The sequence below is a fragment of the Ursus maritimus genome, unplaced genomic scaffold (assembly GCF_017311325.1).
Source record: "Ursus maritimus isolate PB19 unplaced genomic scaffold, ASM1731132v1 scaffold_20, whole genome shotgun sequence".
In the NCBI taxonomy this organism is placed as follows: Eukaryota; Metazoa; Chordata; class Mammalia; order Carnivora; family Ursidae; genus Ursus; species Ursus maritimus.
Window position 1 is genome coordinate 13,257,686 of NW_024424453.1, and position 18,522 is coordinate 13,276,207.

General features: G+C 37.8%; 1 protein-coding gene across 2 annotated transcripts in view; it reads left to right on the forward strand.

The window, feature by feature from the left end:
• The window catches only part of P2RY12 (purinergic receptor P2Y12), a 45,265-nt gene that overhangs the window by 13,266 nt on the left and 13,477 nt on the right, over positions 1 to 18,522 (forward strand). The window lies entirely within an intron of this gene.

The following is an 18,522-nucleotide window of genomic DNA, read 5'->3' on the forward strand; positions in this document are numbered from 1 at the left end:
GAGAAGGTACAGGAGACTGTGCCAGAACCTTCTGTAACTGTAGAAATAACAGAACAAATAGAAACGAGTGTTCAGTGACTGCCTAGTCCAAGGCTCTGCTCAAATCCAAATGACCTGATCCTGACTTCTCAGACTTGAAGTGTCCTCTATCTACAAAGAACTGAGGAGAATTAAAAAGGTCAAGGAAAGCCAACCAAAGATAAATATACTGGTTATTACGCACGGATATTAAAATACAAGTATGTGACTCTTTAAAGAGGCTGGCAAATTTTAGTTGGAACTGGACCAGTCCTCCAAATGAAGGGGTAAGTGCCTAGATGGCGCTCATCGTGCTTTCTGCCATTCAGTGTCTATCCCCTTCTGTAATCACAAGTCTAACATTAGTTTGTTGAAAAGCTACTTTCCAAAACCTACTTTCTAGTTTCTCTGATGGGCATTAGATATATCAGAGAAAAAAAAAAAAAAAAAAAAAAAAAAAAAGACCCTGACTTCATGGTCCCTACATTTCTTTATTAAGTAGATTGACCAGCCATTTTCTTCTCAAACACCATCAGAGAAGAGAAATTTTACTTACTGAAATGAGCATTCAATGTTGGTTGTATAATAATACAAGCTCCTAAGCTCAGAAGAGAGGTTATGACCCTCTACATGGCTCTACCTTTCCGTTTTACTGCAAAATTCATAGGCATTTCCAAGGGCATCCCTTTGATATATCTATAAAATGAATGTATACATGTTTTCTCCAAACTTTAAACTACTGCAAAAATTAGAAACCATGTATATGTATATGTGTGTGTATATATATTCTTTTCTTAAGATTAACTTTTAATAATTTTTTTAATGAAAATCCTGTTATCCTTCTTCGTCACCAAATAACATTCAAACAGGAGTATAATGTTCTTTAAGACTCCTCTAAAATATTTCCTATCTACTCAGTAGTTTCTATTCTAATCAAAGAGAGCTCCTTCAGAACATAAGGCAGAACTTTAATGTAAGGCCAAAAGAGGGTTCCCACAGTTGGAATTAGGCAGTGTGGACTCAAGAATTCCTATTCATTCAAATACTGAACAATTTATAGAATAAAAATGTCTTAAAGCATTACGCTATCAATGAACAGAAAATGCAGTACTACTACTCCAGGAGTATATATGCCAATAGGAGTATAAAGGAAATCTTGGACCTTATGGATTAAATTTTTAAAAATTCTGGTATCTAATATTATCAATAATATCGACATCATTACAATTATTATCTGATTCATGAAAAACCTAAGGCAGAAGTTTACATACTAGTTCAGGGTCACAACAGAAGTAGAAACGCTAAGATTAAAACCCAGATTTTCTGGTGTCCTGCTCCTAATATATAATATGAAATTTAAATATATAATATGAAATTTAAACCTTCAGTCAGATCACCATCCATCCATCACAAAGTGTGACTTATAAGCCAACAAATAAAAACAAAACCACTCTGTGGGTCTGAGAATCTATATTATATCAAAATGAAATATCCTGTAGTTAAAATGCCATCCAAAAAAAAAAAAAAAGTATTATACTTAAATTCCCCCAGAATTGTAGGTAAGGAGCAGACATCTCAAGTCCAACTGATCTTGGACTTGGAGAAAGCCAACTAATTTTGCCAAGAGAACAAAACCAAACCAAACCATGTTTCTAGTAATATGAATTAGAGTTGAACCTGAATACAAATTATTTTTCTTCTGTTTCTGGTGATTAACCAAGTTTAGTGCTAGGATAATCTTACCAAGCATCATAATTGCTTTTAAGACAGCAAACACGGCTCCCACTTCAATGCTGTTGTGAGCAGCGGCTAAGAGGTGTCTATCACAAGACGATCTTATTCCAGGGAAAGGTTTGCCTATGAGAACAACAGCAAACCTTTAATGGTCTCATCACCATCATTAACAATCTCTTCTAACCATTTACAATCAGCAGAGCTTTTCACTTTTAGACTGTGGGTCCTTAACTGTCATCAGCTAGCTTTAATCGATGCTTCATAGATTCTCTAAGAAACACTGTCAGTATTCCTTTCTTAATCTTTTCTTTCTAATTATTAAAACAATGTCTGTGCTCCTTAGAGAGATGTCTCAAAAAATATAAGAACTTTCATCTACTTATGCTGATTGTCACACATACACCCTTGTATGGAAATGATCTGTAGAAACACACTTCAATAACACCCCTTATTCCTTTTACCTCAGTAAAAGAATGACTCATCATTGCCCTAAGCTGCTATGATGTGGTTCATAACTGACATACATAGTGTGTGTGAGAGGATCAAGCTGCCCACCAGCATGGCTTGGCCTAAGAGCAAAAGTATTTTTATTGTTTATTACCTCCTGATTTGAGTTTCTCAATACATCCTGATATTGCATAAATAAAAGGTGCTGACAGCCCTCTCGATGGCATTACTGCACTCCTTCCTCACCTGCACAGCAAGCTCACCAGTATCAGGAAGGAAATGACAGAATGGACAGCCTGCTTGGTCACTTTAGCATCTACACCTCCAAATGAAAATGCCATTTGGGCTTTTGCAGCTGTCAGCTCACCGGTTGCTTGAGGTAATACGCAGGCCTGGGGAGCCCGGAAAAGATGCAGCAGGAGTCGGCATGTCATCCTCGCGCCCGGCTCGGCATCCGCATCTCCACACGCTGGGAAAGATTGTGAAAGCACGTTTTCTAATTTACTCAAGGACATGTCTTCAGGTTTGCTATGAAGCTAACTTTTCTGGAATAATTTAAATATAAATGCTCCTTACAGTAAGAAGTAAGGCACTAAGCTATGCTTTTTCAGGAAACCAGAGGGCTTCCTTAAAAACCACCTTTTCCATAGGGATCCATTTGACGTTATGTAGAACACCACTGACCATTGTACAATCTTTACCTTAACACCACACCACTGCCCGAGGCATGGACCCTTCAATAGCACATTTACTGGGCTGTAATAGCTAGAAACCACCCCAAGACAGCCATCAAGTAACAAGGGCCAGTCTGGATGTGCCGTACCTGCTGCTAGGAGAGAGGGAAGCGCGACGTGCTGCACGACGTCCTCCAGGGAGAAACACTGTCGTGCTATCAGAATAGCAATGAAAGTAGCTAATGAATCATGGAATGAAAGGTCACTCACCTTCAAGAAAAACATTGACATGTTTTAATACCTAACACCCTTTCAGGTAATATCTAAGATTAATATCTAAGAGAATGTAGGCAATACAAGTAAGATTTCAAATCCCAAAATGACCCAATAGGGTGAAATGTTAACACGTCAGGCTTATTATCCTCTAAGGACTATCTCTACTTTGTAAGACAAAGAATGAGGTTTACCTACATTCCAATGCTATCAGGAGATACTGAGCTTTACCGAGAGTACATGTAATTGAGCAAACCAAAAACAAAATCAAGAAATTCCTAAAAGATGTAGCATAAATAAAAATCTTTAGCAGAATAAGGCATCATCTGTCATTTAAGGGTAAGATCGATCATTAAGGAGCAAGGGACAAACAAGTAAGTTCCTCTAATTGAAAAATAAGCCTTATTAATGTTTTAGAGTTCTTTTCAGGGAGAACTATGAATAATTCTGTAACATAATTAAATTAGTTTTAAAAATGACTCTGAAAATTTCCAACTGAATCCTAAACTTGAAAGAGAATAAGAGAGAGAGAAGGAGGGAGAGAAGGAGGGAGAGAGGGAGAGGGGGAGAGAGAGAGAGAGAGAGAGAGATTGTGAAAAAAAGAAGGAAAATTAATTCATTCAGAATAAAACCTCTACCTATACTGACCTCACAAGACTTTGGAAGAGAACAATAACAAAAACAATCATAACAGCAGCCTTCATAGTAAGTTGTACTATATGCCAATAACTATGGTTAATGATTTACAAAAATCACCTCATTTAATAGCACACCACCATGAGGCTCATACTATTATTAATTCTGATTTTGCAGATGAAGGAACAAAGTGGAGATAAAGTATAATAGAAAACATCCAAGAGGTTAAGGAATTATGTTAAAGATAAAAACTGGGATCTCTTCTGTCTGGAAAAGTGGGTAACAGATATGAGTTTGTACTTAAATGTATATATACATACATACACATGTGTATATATATAAAAAAAAACTTTGGGTACCTAACAGAATCGAGTAGAATTATCTATCTAGCCCTGAGATACCAGAACTAGAAAGTAAACCTCTAACTGGAAGGTGGTTTGTAAAATACATAAATATCTTTTACACAGAAGAAACACCAACATGTAACTCCAAAAAGTGACAGGAAAAACAGACTCATGACAGATTTTTAAGAAATTTACACATCATGGATGCAACAGGACATGCGAAGGAGATGAGTGATATATACCGGGAGTCTCTATCAACTTCCAGACACAATCACTAAGAAAGACTGAACACGCCAATGAATCTGGGCCTGGACACTCTTGGGCAACACGATGAAAGCTATATTCCTAGAATGCACCTTGATCGTTACAAAACAAAGTGGTTCTCTTCAAAGTGTAAACTGCTTTAGGTAAATTATGTCTTATACCATGAGGAGCCCAAGGCACGTGTTAAACAATATGGACCGACAGCTCTGAAGAGAACATTCTATATAAAAATCTCAGTTAAAAAGAGGGAAACTCTTGGCATCTCTGCTATAGATTAAGCTATTGTATTTCTTTCTTTTTTTTTTTTTTCATTTATGTAATCCTTGGCAACCACATTCTCATTTATTGCTTTTGGGCAGAGAATGAAAAAATATTTTATATTTCAGGTAAGGGCTAAGTCAATTAAAAAGAATTACTAACTAAATATTTAATTGCACAGATGAGTTTTTAAATGAAAAAGAAAACTTACATCTACAGTGCAAAGTACATCATTAAACCCCCACACATGATTTGAAGAACAACAAAGAGCCTTCAGAACTCCCAGCCATTCTGAACTAAGAACAGTGCAGCAAGCTGTCAGCTCCGAAGAGAAATTGGCAATGTCGTTAATCCTAGGAAGAGGAAAAAGGACATAGTAGAAAGTAGCAAGAGAGAAACAGGCACATGCGATACACTTAATGAACACACACATACCTCACTAGCATCAAACAAGTCATCCCTTTCTAAGATGCAAAGATTTATTAAATGCCCACTTGTTAAATAACCTAGTAGAACCTGGAACCAATAATAAAAATAAGTGGCTTCAAATGTTTTCTAATATTTAATGCTGTTAAGCAATCAGGACAGATGCCAATTAACATATTTTTGTTCTGAGAACAAATCTGACTTACAAATTTACATTTTTAGGGGTATCAAAAAAGTTAAAGACACTATGCAATTTAGGTAGGCCAAAACAGGGTGTTTTAAAATAGAGGTATTTTTTTAAGACTCTATTTATTTATTTGGAAAGAAAGAGCAAGCAGAAGCAGGGGGAGGGGCAGAATGAGAGGGAGGGAGAGACTCTCAAGCAGATTCCACGCAGAGCACAGACCCGATGCAGGGCTCGATCCCACAACCCTGAGATCATGACCTGAGCCGAAATCAAGAGTCAGAGGCCAAACCCACTGAGCCACCCAGGCCCCCCCATAGAGCACTTTTTTTGTGTGTCCTTGTATTATATGTTTTTATAAGTGGATAGGTAACTTGTAGTTTATATCTAAAGCATCTCATGCCAGAGCAATCAGCCCGAATAGCCTGACAGGCTAAGGCAATCACAGTATAAAGCAGGGATAAATTCAGGAATAAATGGGGGGAACAAAAAGCCAACAACTCCAAATGTCAGCCCAGGCAATCACTAACGACATTAGCTTAAAAGTAACACCAAGGCAATGACTAGGTCGTCAGATGTGAATTCCAGGGTAACCCAGCTCACCTTCCAGCATCCTGATGGCCCATACATACATTCATGAGCGTATTACAGACGAAGCTGTAGCGGTTGGCCGCATTGTCACTAAGGATCTTGCCCAGCATTGAGTAATTGATGCTACGAGCTGAAGGATTCTCAATAAAATCCATCATGAAGTCCGGATCCCATCGCAAGTTAGAATTTGCAGGCATCACATTATTATATATGGTTTGCTTAACTTTTGAACAGGCACTACTGAGGTTACAAGGAGAAAAGTTAAAAAAACAAAACTAGAATAACTAGAAAGCTATTTCGTTTAAGGACAGATTCGATGGCAGCAAATATAAATAATGTATTCCTAGAGAAGAGTCACATAAGGAGGTTTTCATTCCAACTTCTTAACAGTCTAGCAGATAACCAATCTAGCAGACAGGACTAAAGCCACCCACTAAATGACAGTAATTACAGCCTTCTCCACTCCTTCTCGGCAGACAATTTATATAAAAAGGTGTCAGCTGTCCCTGAAGGAGGTAAGCTTGCAACCTGAAGTATGACCTGTTCAAAATGATGAACATTTCACAGTCCTCAGTGCTTTTAAACATCTCCCGTATTCCTGCCTTAACCCTTGCCACCCTTTCTACTCAACATTTCATTTCATTCATTCACTTAGTAAGAGTTCTTAATTTGTTTCACTTTCTTTCTAAAAATGAAACAAAAACAAACTTTGTTCCTTGCTGGTTCCTTCCACCTCTCCATACCGAGAGTCATTTTAATGAAACGCACTTCAGCAAATAGTAAAGCATTGCCTCTTTTCCTACTTAATTCTACCAATCTATTCATGTCTGTCTTAAAAACCAAAAGAATCCTGCTTTACTCTCTCAATTTTTATAAGATTCATCGCCCACTTTTCTTTCTGTCTAGAGACTCCTCTCGAGTAGACTCTCGGCTACCTCCAATCTGTATTACATAATTTTTCTGATATCTGTGGCTCGTGGTGAGGTCTCCTTACTCTTCATTTCTAGGCTTTCTGTTTCATTTATTACACTCTTTGCAGATGAGCTTCCATGCTTTAATAAAACGTTAGCTGCTTTCTAGGTCACTCCCAAATTCTTACCACTCTCCGTTGCAGACATATATGGAATTAAAGAAACAAGTGAGACATTTTCCTTCTGAAATTTCCTGTACCTGAAAAACCTGACAGAGTAATAAAAGCAACACTATGCTCTAACGCCAAAATGACTTAGGTGCAAATCCAGGCTTCATCATGTATTAGCTTATGATGAGGAATAATCACTTGTTGATAGGAACAGTCATTTCTACTTCCTGAGGTTGTGGGGAGGAGTAAAGATCTTGATGGAAAGAGCCCAGCACAGTGCTCGGCACACGGCAGCAGCACGATCCGTGCAAGGTGTATTTCCCCCCTCACACAACTTTAGAGATGCTCCTTCAGTTCTAATTATTAAAGCTGTTTTATTAGCATACTAACAGAAAGCTCTCTGAGTAGCTAGGCTTTTGTTTGAACATTCTTCTTAATCTTGATTGACAAATAATGCCCGACTTCAGGGTTTCCTGAGAGCTGCGCTGGCCTTCCAGGTCTTTAGTCGAGGAAACATGAGTGAGGGCCACTCCCTGTGATGCGACACCGTACTAACCCTCAGCTCACTGTTGGTCTCCTAAACCTCCACATGCCCAGGGTACATTACTTGAATTCACTTACTGAACACACTTGCACTACCGGGCAGGAGCACTAGGGGTCAAACAGGGTACTGGGGCTTTCTTGGGAAGTTCACTATTCGGTTTCAAGAACCAAATCATGTATGAGAAAGCTCTCCGAAAACCATAAACTGAAAATGAAAGCTGTCTGAATATGGGGTATTACTATTATTACATCATTTCTGTGGAAACATGTTTCCTAAGACCCACTCGAATGTTCTACAAGGGATTATGTGGAAACTTAGCTCATTTCATGATGACACACTCTCCTATTTTTTCCCCTATTGATACCATTAAAAACATTATGGTGGTTTTTTTGGATGTAGCTTTCATTCAGCAGGTTTTTTGCAGTGCCTGCTAGGAGACGAACGCTCCTCCAGGTCCAAGGATGCGGCAGTGAAGAAAATAAAAGTCCCTCCTTTCATGAAGCTTACATACTAGGAGGAAGCCAGACCATAAATACATATAAAATTCAGCCAGTGGCAGTAAGTGCTAAGGTTCAGAGAATGACAGAGAGTAGGGCAAGAGGCTGCTATTTAAAACAGGACAGGCAGGGAGGTAGAGTAGTGAATGTACTGTGGGCTTGACCATGTAAGAGAGGGGAAAGACTACATGAACGGGAGCAGCGAATGCCAAAGCCCCAAGACAGGAGTGTGCTTTGAGTGTGTGAAGACCAGGAAGGAGGTCCGTATGGTTAGCGTGGAGTAGACAGTGGAGAAGAGGGAGAAGAGGAGATTGGATTCAGTAGATCCTGAAGGCTAGGTTAGGACCTTGAATTTTATTCTGTGTAGATAAGAAGCCACCAGAAAACGTCAAGTTATTCTTGTTTTAAAAGGATGACTTTAGTAGGTATGCTGACATTATGCTAAAGAGAGTCAGGGGTCCGAGCAGAGAAACCGGTTAGGACCCTGTAATAGTCCAACCGAGAGATGGTGGTAGTAACAGAGCAATGGCGAGCAGTCACGCTCTACACAAACCTGGAGCACGAAGCTCACCGAATTTACAGAGAACCGTAACTAATGGCTCTTTCCTTATTTCCTTCTAGATGACAAATTTACTTTGCAGCTATTATCTTCCCCTTTGTACCCCCGCCTACAATTAATAATCAAAATTTCCTCAAAATAACATTAAGTATGTATTTTCTAGCACCTATCTACTTGTGTGGGTCATAGCAAGCGCTAAGATGCAGAGAATGACACCCACTCAGGGACACCATCTGAAATAGGATGGTCAAGGAAGCAGAGAAGCAAAGGCGGTGAGAAAGTAAGCATGCAGACCAGCAGGGAAATGACATTCCAAGTGAGGTACCAGCAAGTGCAAAATACAGCATATGTCCTCTCGAGTTTATCTCAGAATTGCAATCATAGCTAAACATGCATAGTAATTGGTAGTAGAAGGTTAAAGTGACAATGAAAGGTAATTCAATATGAATTCTGGCAGATATAATTATGATTAATTTTCATTATTAAAAAGTATGACAATATCGGTTGGGTCACTACCAAGTACAGGCATAATGCTATTCCTGTTGACTTTCTTCTACCCACCTGAAGAGGTCTCCAAATTTACTTCTGAGGTGGCTACATGACACATAGAGATCATAGAGGTAGGCTAAGATGCATCTCTCCGGGGAGGAACATTCTGAGGGATTCACAACATGCTTTACCACACCACATAACCTGAGGAGAACAATATATGAAGAAATGAGACACATATTTTGCTAATGTATCTTATTGTTTGAATCTTCTAGAGTGAGAATATGTGCGTGTATTAAGAAAAAAAGGTATCAGGTTTTTAATACTAATGATTGTAGCAATAATACATAATTGCATAAAATATCATTTTTCTATTAGGGTATTGAAATACTAGATGATTTTTAAAAAGACTTGGGAAATACCACTAACAACAAGAAATGAAAGAAATTCCTCCATACAGAAGGTATGTATGGAGGAATCCATCAATGAATTTGCTGTGACTAGAACACTAGAGGAAAGCTGTCATAGTGAATCTCTCTTCAGGAAAAAGACTCATAAATTCAGGCTGTTTGCAAAGATTCTTAAGTCCACTGCTTTGGAAAAGAGCAAGTCTCTAAACCAGTAAATCTGGGAAATTCATTTTCAGGATCATGAGCTGGTTCTGGCAAAAACTTGATGAATTCATGATCTGAGGTCACATTCTCCTTGTTTATCCAAACTAGACACAAATTTTACTTTACCTTACGTAAGAAATTAAGCCCCCTCCCTTTTTTTCTTTAGTGACATTCTCTAGAAGTCTTTGAACAAAGAAGTACTGCTACTATTCCACTTTGGTGCCCTTTTCCACATACCAGAAGGATAGTCCCTTTGGCCATAGTTCATTCAACACAAAGCTTCATACAACACACAAGTAAACACTGGGGGTCCATCCACCTATTTGTAAGTCTGATTCCACTACAGGGTTCAGTAATATCACAATAGTGTCATCAATGACTCAGATTATTAAAGCTGAAAAGGGCTTTTGAAATCATGATTCACCTTCCTCATTTTATAAAGAGGGAGCTGAGGCTCAGACAGGTGAAATACCCTGCCCACAGGCAAAAGACTAGTTCACGGTACACCCAAGAGGAGAGCTGAGGTCTCCACACTCCCAATTCTCAGCTCTCTCCACTATTCAGGGGGTGAAGGAAGCCAGAGATCTAGGCTATAAAGGCCAAGGAGGACACTACAATCACAAATACCAGAGGTGGAAATGACAAGACAATAAAAAAATGACAATGTTGCCTTCCAAACCCTGTGAATTGATACCAGCAGACAGAGCCACCAGACAGCTGATAAAAGCTGTCAATTACAGCAAAAGTATCCTGCACTTAAGAAGCAAAGTAGAGGATTCGATCTGTTAAGTATACTAACAAAAATTCCAGACGTACTCTAAAAAGCAAGAAATTATGTTTTGATTAAAGTAAACATTTATAGAGAGCTTAGTAGGCATCCATATCATAGCAGTCAGTGTTTCCTTTATTTTTTTTTTCACTTGTTAGAGATAAGAAAAACATTTTACACTGGGATCCAGTATATGCATATCAGTACAAAATAAGAGCTTTCGGGAAATATTTATCCTTAGTATGAATAACAAAATAAAAATATAATATCAAATATGATTTTATGAACATTTAATAGATAATGCACTTAAAATGTCAAAATAAATGATTCTAAAATAAATTTCAAAATAACAAAAGTGAAATGTGTCAAAACCTATAATAATATTCATTTCATGACTAAGTAATGGGTTTCCAAACAGTTTAGAAAGCACAGTATAAATCAAGGAGCATAGTATAAATCTAAGCTCCTACTTAGAATAACTTTAAGCAATCTGGGAGATTTATTAGCTATGCAACGTTAAGTACATCGCTTCACCAAACATTTCATTTAAAAGACCCGAGTCTCAGTTTCCTGATTTGTAAATGGTACTAATTATGCAATTTTTTTTTTTTTAAGATTTTATTTATTTATTTGACAGAGATAGAGACAGCCAGCGAGAGAGGGAACACAAGCAGGGGGAGTGGGAGAGGAAGAAGCAGGCTCATAGCAGAAGAGCCTCATGTGGGGCTCAATCCCAGAACGCCGGGATCACGCCCTGAGCCGAAGGCAGACGCTTAACCGCTGTGCCACCCAGGCGCCCCTAATTATGCAATTTTATAGGGTAGTTGAGGGCAATTAGGTAGTCCCATATTTCCTGAACTCTAAAATGTTTATTTTCAAACTTTTAAAAATATCTGGAATGTTTGAGATTTCATTTAATAGTCTAAGTGTACTATTAATGTGGTAGCATTTCCTTTTCCAAAGAAAGCTTCTGTTAAATGGATGGCACTCTAGAATAGATTATAAATTGATTGCATGTGCTAGATTACCAAAAAAAAAAAAAAAAAGTACCATGGAACCAAAGAACCCCATGTTTTAAATCCAGGAAGAAAATGTCAGAAAAAGAGGTGTTTTTTGCTGTTGTTGTTTTAATATATATAAAGCCCTAGAGAAAGACGTCTGCAGTAGACAGACAGGAGATCCACACGAGTGTTTCGTCACTACATTCCACTTGTCCCTGTAACCTCAGCCTCTAATGCTTGGTCCAACTTCATGAGTGACAGTGAAGAAAACTTCACCCCGCAGTTCAAACAAACCAGAAACAGACTAAGAAACAAGAAAGTCATTTGTTCTAGATTAACTTCTGTCAAGATGTATTTAGTTTCTAAAACAAATGAAATTGAAGAAGCCAATATCGAAAATAACAATGCGTGCACAGCTCATTTGGTCTTGAATATAAACTGAAATTACAACAACGAAGCGGCTGTCACTTGCTCATCATTCATAATAAGCCATGGTTTGGGGCAGCAAATGACACAGTGTTGTAAATGACTGGCTCATATTCCTAGAAAAGAGGGGCAGGAAAGGAAGGCCCCTCTATTAAGAGAACACAGTTTTCATGCTTACATCTCCTTCTCTGATAAATATTTTCTGGCAAAAGTAGCCTTTAACTCTATCTTTTAAATTGAAACAAACACCTGTACTATTTTTCCTCTTAAAACCATTATGATATTCTATCACAAATTAATCATAGAAAACACTAATGGGAAAAACAAACATGATGTTTTATATACCAACCCTTCAAACACCTGGGCTGTCTGATCGGGATTCAGGATGAGACAGCTATGGTACCGCCTGAGAACAGCCACAATGCACACACACAGTCCCGTCGTGTAACTGCCTGCCAGGCTGGACGATTTCAGGAGCAGTTCGGCTTCCACAACACTCAGTTCATTTAGCAGCTACAATGGAAGAAAAGAGTGAATAAACATGTAGCTGCCAAAATGAATAGGAAAAACATTTATTTTCACAGGCCACAGATACACTGAGTCATTCTAATACCATTTTATCTCACCCATTATCCTGTCCCAGGACCGTATGCACACACAACTACAGTGTGAGAAAACAAGCCCCAGTGAGTTAAACTGGTTTTTATTTTTAGTCCCTTGCCAAGTTCTACAGTTTTTGCTCTGTCTAGACATCAGGGTACATACAATCAGAAAGTATTCAACACTCAAACAGCTACCAAAACTTGATGGCAGCCCAAAGTTCTAGACCAGATGATTTCAGAGAACATCCCCACCTCTCAGTTTTTCCTCTCTTCCCTTCTCAAGAAGACAGAAGTCATTTGTCATTACTTTCTTGTTATTAATGAAACATCTTCAATAATAGAAAACAAGTTTTATTTCTATTCACTAAAAGCAAGATAATAAATGAACTCAAGTATGTGTATAAGAAATTTAATGGGACAAATCAAATTGTAAGGTTTTGCTTTTTTTCCTCTTAACCTAAAATATACTCTATAATAAATAATAAATAAGCTTTCACCTTGCCTTATACAAAAGACAAAAATAAATCCTCAAAACCCTCACATTTTTAAAGGACTAATACATATCTTAGCGCCAATTATAATTATTTAATTGAAAACTATGAACACGGCTGAAATTAAAATACTAGTTGGATACTATTGATTCAGAATGTCTCTACTATTAAAAAATGCACTGGGTTGCTCATTTTGAACTATATGATGCCTAGCAGGTTTGCTTTCCTAAAAACGAGAGAAACACCTGTATTGCGAAGTCAATTAGTCCATTGATGTTCAGCGCTGGCTCCATAAGATCAAAGATAAGCTGAATATGGTGAGCCAAAGGGAGATGATAGGATGTTCCTGAAGCAAAGCTTGTGATTTGTTCCAGCACATTGTTAGAGATCTGGGCAACCAAAAACAAACAAACAAAATTGAAAATAATCGTAAGATCAATATTCAAAATTATTTTAATTTTTTAAGCAAGAAATTTGAATTTATATATTCTACTTAGAAGAAAGTTAAACATATTTCCACAGAAACCAAAACTATATACAAATCCAGTAACTTCCTTACTACAACTATAATTTGAAGGAATAAGCCAAGCGGTCATTAAGATCTTAACCTATCTTAATGGTAGAACAACTACGAATGCTCATTAATTTCTAGAGAACAGCTGAGTATCAGTGGATTTGTAAAACAACACAGATCTGGTTTTTTTCTCATTTAGAGAGTATTTTATCTTAGTCATCAACAGATTTACCCCTCACCATAGCAATGTAGGACCAAAATGTAATAATGTAAATATTTTATTAGGGAGCATTTGATACAGTGTTGACTATTATCGTAAGGTGTAAGTATCTGTGATAAAAATTAATTTCTCTGAAGAAGGTAACCTGACACTTAAAACTGAACTACTCAATAGTATGAGATGATTCCAAATATGTTTTAAAACTTATCTATGCAAACAAATAACGCCCAAAACATATATTGCATAAAAGAAATTTGTAAGTAAATATGAATATTCCAAATGCATAACACACAGCTTTGAACAGCTACCTGAGACGTCACTTGATGCTGATCAAAATATGAAAGGAGCTGAAGTTTTGTGAACACGGTCTCCAGTGTCGGAAATGCTTCCTGTTTGTTCTTCCTGGCCTTTGGTCCTTCATCTCCAACTAAATATACAGTGGATATATTACTTTGCATTTAATAGAAGCTCTTGACTTTTTCAGGGGATACTTTTTATTGAAGTATGGCACATATGGAGAAGTGCACAAACTATGAATTTCTACAAAGTAAACTCATGTAATGAGACTCAAATCACAAAATCACATACCAGAAACCTAGATACCTCCTCGGGCTCCTCCTTGTCACCTCTCTGCCCCAGGGGATCAAGATCCTGACTTCTTCTAAAGGCTTGGATAAGTACTGCCCACTTTGGAACCACAGGAGACATACTTTTCACACCCAGCAGCTTTCACTCAACAATATGCGTCTGAGAATTGATCCATACCATTGAGGCAATTTTAACTTGTTCTAAAAATGAGTAATTCCCATTCATGGATAGTATACTAATGTGTGATATACCACCATTCATTTATTTATCCTAGTGAGTAGTTTCCAGATTTTGGCTATTAATGGAAGTACCTCTATAAACACTTCTCTTAAAATAAAATGAAAACAAGGAAAGGGGGAAAAAAAATCACCCAGGGTCACACTGACATAATAGAAACTTTACTGGCATCTTGTTAGGACATTTACCATGATATTTCTCGCAAACAGTTAAATATGTTTAAAAAAAAAAAAAAAGGAAATTTATCCAATTTTAAATTCTTTCAGGGGTAGCAAGGAATTAAATCAATCCACATAATGGGAAAGTGCTGCATTTATCAATTTAGCATAAAGAAGTTTAAAGAAAATTAAAAAAAAAAATTGTGAGCACTACGTATCCCAGGGGGACTCTTGTTCTTCTCCACAGTTCTAAGGATAAGATCCAAAAAGAATCAGATCCTACCTTAAATATATGAATTTATAAAGACAAATCTAAAAAAACCCAGAAAGGTCGGATTATATGATCTGTGTGATCATTTCTAATACCATGATTCTAAGTAGTCTAAGGCTACTGAGACGGGAGCTTCACTACTCCTATCTTCTTATTTGGGAAAGTTTACTTTCAGAGAGCAAGGGTCACTTTACAGATTTTTCTATTAAAGACACGGGGATTTCACTGAATGCAAAAAGATTTTGCTGAAGGCAAACATAGTGGCTTTAGAAAATAACATGAGAAGAGATTTTCTTTCAAATACAAGTAAGTGTAGTTTATAGGTGTACGCACAGGCATGCACACACCATGGTGTTTTATTTCCTAAAGCGAACAAACCCTGATAGCAGAGCACACAGAATTAAAAGGTGATGAGTAACAGAAGGTACAAGACTGTGCCACTTTTGTTAAACAACACCAAATCTAATGCAAAGAGTAAGTCCATTCAACCTTTTTGATTTTCAATATCTATTCTCAAATTAAGTGTGGTCGTTTGCCTTCTATATAGCTGCCCACGTGTAATAAGGAGGCTTAAAATATTCAAGTTTTGAATTTTTCATGAGCTAACATCATTGATCTAAGGCTGAAAACTCACATGAATGGTCTCGGGTACAATATGCGATAGAAGTGAAGTGAACATATTTAATCAGTCCTTCCTGGGACCAAAAAAAATAAACGAGCAAAAATAACACACTTGTGGAAGAACAGCCAGCATGAGAATTCACAAATGCATTTTTTTTTGGTTTATACTAAATAGGCTCTATTTTACTTACATGTAGCTAACTTTTTTTTTTTTTTTTTAAGATTTTATTTGTTTGACAGAGAGAGACAGCAAGAGAGGGAACACATGCAAGGGGAGTGGGAGAGGGAGAAGCAGGCTTCCCGCCAAGCAGGGAGCCCAATGCAGGGCTCGATCCCAGGACCCTGGGATCATGACCCGAGCCAAAGGCAGATGCTTAACAGCTGAGCCACCCAGGTGCCGCCTGTAGCTAACTTCTTAAAACCTCATACAATTGGGTTCTTGGCAATTTAGATTCTTTTTTTTTTAACTTAAGAAATTAGTGGTGGCTGGGGCGCCTGGGTGGCACAGCGGTTAAGCGTCTGCCTTCGGCTCAGGGCGTGATCCCGGCGTTATGGGATCGAGCCCCACATCAGGCTTCTCCGCTGTGAGCCTGCTGCTTCCTCTCCGACTCCCCCTGCTTGTGTTCCCTCTCTCGCTGGCTGTCTCTATCTCTGTCGAATAAATAAATAAAATCTTTAAAAAAAAAAAAAAAAGAAATTAGTGGTGGTTCTCAATGGACTACTTTATTTTAATGATATTTACACAAATAACAATGTAGTCATAATCCATGGTTTCTCCTTATCTCTTTTATGTTAATTTGCCTTCATAATACATTTTATTGCTCTTGCTTATTTTTGGTTTTCCTTTTTAAAAAAAAAATCTTTAAATCCTGGAAATTTTGGCCTTTCCTGTCATTGTAAACTTCATTAATGTTAAAAAAAAAAAACAAAAACAAAACAACACTGACGACCAACGATGACTAGCCAATGTAAATGGAAAATGAAGACTGACCATACTCAACTGGGAAGTGTTATTTGAACTCCCATAGAAGGCCTGGCTGATGTGAGAACACTTCTAATCAGTTCCTCAGAACCATACTTTTCTATGTAGCCAGAAATCAAATACACACTAACAAAGCTCTGTTTTCCTGCCTTACCAGTTCTCCTCTTTGCTGAAACAGTGGGCAAATCACCATTAATCAGAGGTACAGCTAGCTAGCTTCTGGTGAGCATACCAGGCTTTAAGTTGTGACCTCAACTATCAGAAGACAGTTCACTATAGCCCAAATTAACATATTTCTGATTGAGGAATTTCATCTAAAATGAGGGAAAGAGAGGGGCACCAGGGTGACTCAGTGGGCTGAGCATCTGACTCTTGGTTTCGGCTCAGGTCATGATCTAGTGGTTGTGGGATCGAGCCCCTGGGTGGGCTTCCCACTCAGGGTGGAGTCTGCTTGAGTTTCTCTCCCTCTGCTCTTCCCCCCACCCCGCTCCTGCATACTCTCTCACTCTCCAAAATAAATAAATCTTTAGAAAATTAAAAATAAAATGAGGGAAAGACAAACATCCCCATTGCAAATCTCTCTCCACAGTGATGGTTTGACTGCTCATATCTCAAAAAGTAGCATGAAACAACAATGATTTTCCTCTTTGTGAGTCCATAAGCAAGAACTGCCTATTTCAGAGACTGGTACAAAGATAGGATAGACTGTATGTAGTCTGGCATTAAACATTCATCGTGAAGGAAGGAAGTAGGCTCAACAAAAAAGGACACCGCATTGTTTCCTTCCCCTCCCGACTCCTCTCAGCCCTCAAAGCCCAAAAATGCCATAAGATCAGGGAAGACTCTCTAAAATTAATTTTGATGAAACATGTATTACTGACCCTTCTAAAGAAGACAGTGGCCACCCGATTTCCAAGTACACAAAAAGAAGTTTCAAATCTCTTCGCTAGCTATAGTGCTTCTAAATTCAACCTTCTACATGCAATCCATTTCCTCTTTTTTTCTAACAGAGAGAAACAGCAAAACAACAGATCAACAGTTTTTCTTAGAGCAGGTTCTTTGTTTCTGGGTTTTTGTTTGTTTTTTTAAAACCAAGCTTGAGAATGACAGGCCAATAACAACAAGGTTTCATTTCCCATCCACAACTCTTGGTTGTTCCCTCACAGGGCCAGTTGGTACAAGATCCTTCAGTGGCCTTGGAAGGGAGGGGAGTCAGGGAACTGTTGTACATCACCTGAAGTAACTCTTCCATTATGTTCTAAAGACGATTACCTCAAACAACAGACACCTGCAACACCACATTCACACTGAAAAACACGTGGCCTTCATACCTCGTTTGTGCATGTGCTCCGCTACCGATGGAGAGGACACAGAGCTATTTGCATTAGTTCTATCTGCACTTTTCTCTAGCAAAGATCTAGTATGGGCGAGCTCTAGTAAATCACCTGGTTAGAGTCTAAAGAGTAGAGGCCCTGTGAAGAGGTTCATAAAAACATATGTATTTTGCACTGGCCAACAAACAGGGTTCCTAGAGCAGTTTATGCCATGTGAAGGAAGAACACTGTTTGCATAGGGAAAATCCAAACTTTTTTTTCTTTGTTTATTTACATAATAAAGAAATAAACACCAGTAATAGTAGTGAAGTATATATAATGATATCATATTTTAAATCTTATGACTGTCTGATAAAATAAACAATCCTTAAAAAGAGTGATTAGGCAAATGTGAAGTGGATAATTACAGAATTCCAATTATGCAATGTGGTGACATAATATAAAGGCATAGCTTCACTGTAAAAAACTATGTCAAGAGCATGGGAAAAGACTATTCCAAGTAAAGAAAGCGTTATAGAGCAAAGACCCAATTTTCTTCATTAGTCGAAATCATTTGGTGTTATGGGTTGCCACCACTACCTATTACAATTACTCATCTGAATAATGTAAAACAAGATCACCAACTACACTGCCATGATTTTCAATTACCGTGCCAATGTGAGTACACAGGCAACC